This window comes from Hyaena hyaena, unplaced genomic scaffold, assembly GCF_003009895.1.
Source record: "Hyaena hyaena isolate Hyena2069 unplaced genomic scaffold, ASM300989v1 scaffold_119, whole genome shotgun sequence".
NCBI classification, from domain to species: Eukaryota; Metazoa; Chordata; class Mammalia; order Carnivora; family Hyaenidae; genus Hyaena; species Hyaena hyaena.
The window spans coordinates 744,433-751,567 of NW_024080750.1; positions in this window are offsets into that span (position 1 = coordinate 744,433).

The following is a 7,135-nucleotide window of genomic DNA, read 5'->3' on the forward strand; positions in this document are numbered from 1 at the left end:
CAAGGGCCCCTCTTGCCTCCAGCTAGTTCCATGAGCCACCGCTCTCATTTTGAGTTTCTTTCATTATCAACCTTAAAAAATACCGAAGGCAACCCCCTCGCTCAGCATCCAAGGCTTCCAGCTGCTGCTTTCCCAGCGCGTCTCCCGCACTCCCTGCCTTGCGACCCACCCGCCAGCCACAGCTTCATCTTCCCCGTCCCCTCATCTGTGTCTCGCCCTCCGTCTGGAGCCACGGTCCCGGGTGCGGGGTCCCTGGCGGCCCCTCCGGACCAGAGCTTCAGCCTTCTGAAGGCAGGGCTTGCATCGCCTCCTTGCTCCAGTGCCCCGCACAGAACAGGTGCAGTTGTTGAATCCGTGAAAGGGATTCCTTCGAAAACCCTCGGCTTTCCCCACATGAAAGTCGACGCTAATTGGATCTTATTTTCCTCAAAAGATTTTACAGCAGCTGAATGTTTTCACACATTGTAAAGGGTACGAGAAGAGCTTGTATGATCTATCACTGTTTTGTTTTGTTTTATTTTTCTCTGTTTGCAAATACGACGCAAAGGCACAGGGCACTCCGCCGGCAGGGGTGAGGCCGTGGGGGAGCTTCTGCAAGGGGGAGGGCCGGGAGCTTTGTCCTGGAGGGTGAAATGGGACTTGCCTACACAAGCAGGGCAGGGGAAAGCATTCAGGGAGGAGAAACTAGGAGGAGAGCCCAGACCCAGAGTGTCCACGTGTCCACGGGGCTCTGAACCCCAGGGAGACGATCAGAGGGTCTCAGAGGGTCCCAGACAACAGGGAAGGAGAGGGCTGTGGTTTAAGCCAGGGATTCACTCCAGAGACTTCTGCCTGCGGAAGGATCCAAGCCTCGCTTTTAGCAAGCCGGATCTGGCAGGTTTGAGTGCAGGGAGTTGGAGGGGGAGAGAAACTGCTGGTAGAGAGATCATTCTAGAGATTCTTTCCTTTGAGAATTCTTTCATATTTAAGAGGAGAATAATAACCCCAACGGCCCCGAGAAAGGATGAACGAGATTACCCAATCCAACCAGCGTTTGGAGAACACTTAGGATACACAAAGCCAGGGAAATGCTAGATGCTTGTTAGGAGCAGATAGTCCTGATTTTTCGTTCAAAGCGTCCCCTCCCCCCACCCCCAGTCGAAGAAATCCAAACTAAACAGACCGCTAAGGAGTTATTTCACTTCAAATGCCTGCCAATTTCCTCAAGATGTAGCTTGTGACAGATACAAATATATTCCAGGAAAGTACTTCCCCTTTGCACTGCAGACTTGACAGACGCCAACATAAATAAGACGGGCAGCACTTTGTTTAGATAAATTTTTATGAAGGTATTAATCCACAGCTTAGTATATATTTCACTGTCAATGAAAAATGCACCTCAACTTCATTTTCTTCAAAAAAATGAAAATTTAAAACAACTTACCGGATCTTTAATGCAACCCAAGAAGTTAACTTATGTTTTTGATGAGGTGCGACTCATCCCGAATTCAACGGGGCGTTCAGGCTTCAGCAGCTGGGGAACAAGACCTAAACCTGGAAGAAATCAGAATAAAATTCCCAGGACTCAGGGGGAAGCTCTTGGTACCGTTCACATTCTAAAACACATTTCTGGGATCGTACGCTGTCAGATGGCTCTTGGCGAATGAGATGTGCATTCATATATTAATTTCACGTCTGTAGAAAACCTCCTCTGATGCCTGCTTACACTGATTGCCACGAGATTCCCAGATTCCATTATTCTGATCTGAGGAACACGCATTCCCCTGGAGTGCTTGTTGGTTATTTCTAGTACTGTCGCTCATTCCTTTATTCAGTAGATGCTTATTGAGTATCAGTTGCCAAGAACTCTAAGCCAGGTCAGGCTTTGGGGGTACAATGGCATGTGGGTGTGTAGGGGGGTGGGGGGTGGGCACGAATCATGCATGCATGGGCGCAGAGCTGCGGGAGCAAAGAGAGCAGTAAAACTCAGAAATCCAGTCTCTGGGGCAAGACTGAGCTGGGACGAGACAGCCAAGGACGAGCTGAGGTGTCCCGGGTGGTCTGATCCCCGATAAGTGATTTGTTCATGCGAAGTTCAAGTGCACGCATAAAGTGCACATGAGAAGTACTCTGAGCCACAGAGTTTGAACTTGATCTCGTGGGTCACAGAGCCAGTGCAAGTGCCTCAGTCAAGACTAACATGAAGTCAAGGTGGGGTTCATTCCCGGCGGATAGTGATCTGCTGCTTCACACACCCAGACGGAACGGAGGCACCTGCCCTCGCCACCAGTAAGTGCCTGGGTGTCGGAGAGCGCCTCAGTTACGCTTTGTAAATCTTGGGTCAGGCATGCCACCCAGATTTGTGCCAAATGTTCCCTGAAGGATTGAAAATGAACTAATAGCCATGAAAATCACATTTCTCTAGAAGTTTTGAAAAATCCATTTACTTCTGGAAAAGTTGAAAAACAAGTCTAGTGAACACTTGTATACCCTTTACCTGGGTCCATGATGTGTGTGTGTGTGTGTGTGTGTGTGTGTGTGTGTGGACATAGACTTTTTCCTGTACGATTTGAAGTTGGTTGCAAACACTAAATACACTAAACATGTCAGCATGTATCTCTTAGGAACAAGGTCACAAGCCCACATAATCACGATAATATCCTGATCAGACCCACCGAAAACGAACCCTGAAACAATACCATTATCTATACACAGTCCACATTGAAATGTGTTTAATTGTCCCCAAAATGTCCTTCATTGCCTTTTAAAACTCCAGAACCCAAATAAAGACCAGCCCTTCCGCCTGGTTGTCTATTCTATTTGGTCTCCTTGATTCCCGAACAATCCTTGCCTTTGTGTTTCCTGACATTGACGTGTCTCGTTGAAGCCCTGTGGTCTGCATTCATGGGAGTGTTTCCTTACGATTAGATTCGGCTTAAACACACTGTGTTTCCCACTGCACGTCATCCAGAGCCACCTAACCCACGTGGCTCCTGCTATGGCCCAGCAGGGCTACTGGGTTTAAGTGGTGTCGACCAGATCTCTTCACGGTAAAGGTCCATTTCCCTCCTCATCATTAATAGCATTCAGCTCAGTCTCCTCTTCCAAGTGTGTGGACCCTCTGAGATCCGGACCTTTTCTGTTTCCTGAACTCTCCCCCAAAAGCTTTCCCATCCAGTGACATTCTCTGCCTCAATCATGCACTGGTTGCAACATGGTGATTTTCTAGCCGAATTGTCCCTTCCACGTTTTCCACCTGGAAGTCTTTTTTTTTTTTTTTTTAAGTTTTTTATGTTTTACTTATTTCTGAGAAAGAGAGAGAGACAACATGAGCAGGGGAGGGTCAGAGAGAGAGGGAGACACAGAATCCGAAACAGGCTCCAGGCTCTGAGCTGTCAGCACAGAGCCCGACACAGGGCTCGAACTCACAAGCTGTGAGGTCATGACCTGAGCGGAAGTCAGATGCTTAACCAACTGAGCCCCCCAGTGCCCCTCCCCTGTGTCTTTTCCGCATGTCACCATCCGTCTTTGAGGACTTCTGTCCTCCCTGGAAGGAGAAGATGGTCCCCAGGCTCACTCTGCTCCTTCCCCGCCCCAAACCAAAGAGTCTGCAGGGCCTCACGGGAGCCCCGTCTCCTTGACGTCGGGGGAATGGCCGTTTCGATTTCCATCTGGAAACCCAGTGCTGCGTGGGAAGCGTGCCCGCTCCTCCTCTCCTGTCACTGTTCCTGATTCTTTTGGGAGACAGAAGGAGGATTTGGGTTTTTTTTAACATTATGGGTTCACACGGATTCCTCTGATTCGAAGCCCACGTTACTGGGCTTGTCCTCACGTGCCCACCCTATGTTGGTACTTTCTTCTCCCACAGTGAGGACCCGAGGCCCCACTCACCCTTCGGTGGATACTGGAGTGTTTGTTCGATAGCACTCATGACAACAAACCCAGTACCTCAAGTTGGAAAGTTCTTTTTGTTCTTAGCATCACCCCGCCGGTGTCTTAGACATTTCCTTGGTTTCTGTATGGCGCATCCATCTCCTTCCTACATTCCTGTGCCTGTTTGTATTGAACTGAACGGCTTGCTGTTTTCATTTTTTAAAGTTTATTTTCTGAAGACGAACAACATTTATGTGGCTCAGGAGTTGCAACTGCATGAAGGAAGGCTCAGAGATGCTCCCTGAACCTTCTACTCCTTTCCCACTCATCCCCCCAGAGGCAACCACTTTTATCAGGTTTTGGTTTATCTTTCCTGTTTCTTTTTGGAAAAACAAAACCAAAAGCACGTTTATACATATTCACATTTCGACACACAAGACAGTATCCTACGTGTCATCTCGCGTGCACTTTGCTCAAAAAAGCACATTCTGTGATCTCCCCTAAAGATCTGTGACCAGTGGGATGAGAGATTGTTAATAAAAATGTACCGGAGGATCGGGCGCCTGGGTGGCTCAGTCGGTTAAGCGTCCGACTTTCGCTTGGGTCATGATCTCACTGTTCGCGGGTTCGAGCCCCGCGTCGGGCTCTGTGCTGACTGCCGGCTCAGAGCCTGGAGCCTGTTTCAGTCTGTGACTCCCTCTCTCTCTGACCCTCCCCTGCTCACGCTGTCTCTCTCTCTCTCTCTCCTAGAAATAAAACATTAAAAAAAAATCTTTACAAAAAAAATGTACCGGAGGAACCACTTACTAACAGCAAAAAGGGTTCCTTCGAACATCTGTTTTTAGGAATTTTCGATAAAGTGAGGGTCTGGGCCGGCTGCTCTGGGCAGTCCCTGGCGCTCGGGCAGCCTAAATTACCCTCCCAGGGAGGCCGCTGTGTTGGGCTAGTAATAACCGTCCTGTCCCAGGGACCAGATTCTTATTTACTTCTGAACACTGACAGAATTAGTTCCGTCCCCGCGAAAGTTTGCAAGGGCCTGTGGAAGACCGGGGACCCGGGGAGGGGGAGTGCAGAAAGGAATTGAGAAGTAATTACGAGGCCGAGTGTCGTTCCACCTTCCTTGAAGCAACATAGCAGATGGGAAGGAAGGTGTACAGCAAAGCACACTGAGGGGGCGCAAATGTTTATTTTGATCAAGAAAGCTTTTCTTCAGGAAACCCTGCACTTACAGGGTCCTTTAAAGTGACATGTTTCTCTAGCGCATCAGAAATGATTCCATCTTCAAAAACCTGAGCCGCGTTTTTTTCCTCGGGGACACGCCTGTGTGAAGAAACACATCTACAGGCATTGGCTGAACGTGGATCTTTGAAAAAGTAAGAAAGGATCACAGACTGTGGCTGAGGATTTGGGCAGCTGGGGGGTGTGAGGTGGGGGTGGGGTGGGGGACAGAAAACTTAGCAGGAATTGTTAGTTTTTCTTCAGGGCCCTGAGAGGGAAATTCAATATATATATATTTTTTCCTCACTAAATCTGGAAGGTTCCATCTTTCAGCCTGGTTCATAGTTACGGACGGAAAGTACTGAATTGGCATGACCTTCCTTACACTACAACGCAGGTTAAAATGCTAGGTTTGAAATAAGATTTGACACAAGATCAAATATCCCATCTCGGTGCTTTACAAAATGGGAGTGACGTTACAACCCAAACAGGGTAAAAAGCGTGCCAATCGGGTTCCTGGTTCGCCTAACACCTTCATAAGGTCAAGTACTTAAACATCACCTACGAGTACCATCAAGAGACATTTTGAAGTCTTTTCCTTAACACATTGGGAACAAAGAGTCAATACGCACCGCAAAGTACTATTTTTAAAACGTGATTTATTTGTCACGTTAGAAACTCGGCAGCACGTGAAACAGAGTAGTTTCATGGGTACGCCAGGGGTACACATGCCAGAAGCCCCCTCTTTTTTCTCTTTAAACGAGGTTACCTGCAGTCTCCCAACACCCCTGGGGCCGGAGGAAGGGGGAGACGGGAGGTGAGCGGGCATCAGGGCGTTCCGCGGTGTTCTGTGGGAATGCCAGGGAAGAAGCCACAGGGATGGCGGCCGGGGGCCTGCGGACTGACCCGGTCAGGGTTCATGCTCGGCTGGCATGCAGGCACCGGGGTGGGGCAGGGGAGAGGGGTGACTTCCGCGGAACATTTTTGTGCAATACACAGGATGTCTGCTTCCATGAGGCATGATGGAAAACGCTCGAGTTCTGTGTAAATTTAATTATTAGCATGAACTGAAGGTACTGTCATTGTTTAACTCAGCCGACCTTTTAAATGGATAACCAACCTTGAGGCTTAATTGGATTTAAAAAAAAAAAATCAATTTCTAGCCATTGCATAGTGCGGAAATGAAGTGTTACATTCTCAGGCAATTGTAAGATCAGTTTTGCTCAAGCCTATTTCTTATCGTTTACAACTTTAAAATGACACGATCCATCTTGGTAAGCATTTTATGTGTACGTGTACCTTTCATAAACACCCCCAAACACACACACACGTATGTATACCATGTCACGTCACAGAAGAATCATTATTTTCTGTTCGGCAGAGGCTTACTCATCAGCGGTAATCTCTTCACACCAATTACATGAAAAACTGAACTAGGGATAATGAGATGCCACTGTTTGCAAATCTCTCTTAGCCTCAGTCTGGTCTAATCTCTGTAATAAGGTAAAAAATCCTTGAGGAAGCCTTTACCACATCACATCTTGACCATTAAGTCTTTCTCGTAGAAGGTCATTTAATTTCATGGAAAGAAATGAACAATTCAAATGGCAGGAGCCGAAATGGTCCTGGTCTGGAGACGGGAACGCTGAAGGTTCTAGCTCCAGCCCTGGCTTGGGCTAGTCATGTGACCTTGGGGAGCCCCTCTTGCGGGGGTCTCAGTTTCCCCATCTGGGAAAGGGGGGCTGGTTGGGAGAGGAGGGGAAGATGGTCTCTGCCCAACTGGCAATGAAAACGGAGGTCCGTCACGGGGTCCTGAGTCAGAATGCCAAGTTAAAAAACCACGTGATTCCCTCAGCACTTTCTCCACGAGACCACATGACGGAAACCAAGGCCCCTTCTGCCTCTATGACATCTATAAAATGAAACAGTGATTACTAGTGGCGGAATTGGGATGATTAGCTACAAACAACTTTAGGAGACTAGTTGACAAACAGAAAACGCTAAACCCTATGGTCTAATTTCACGAACTCTAATTGACATGTACCTTGTACCGAATGGCGTCTCA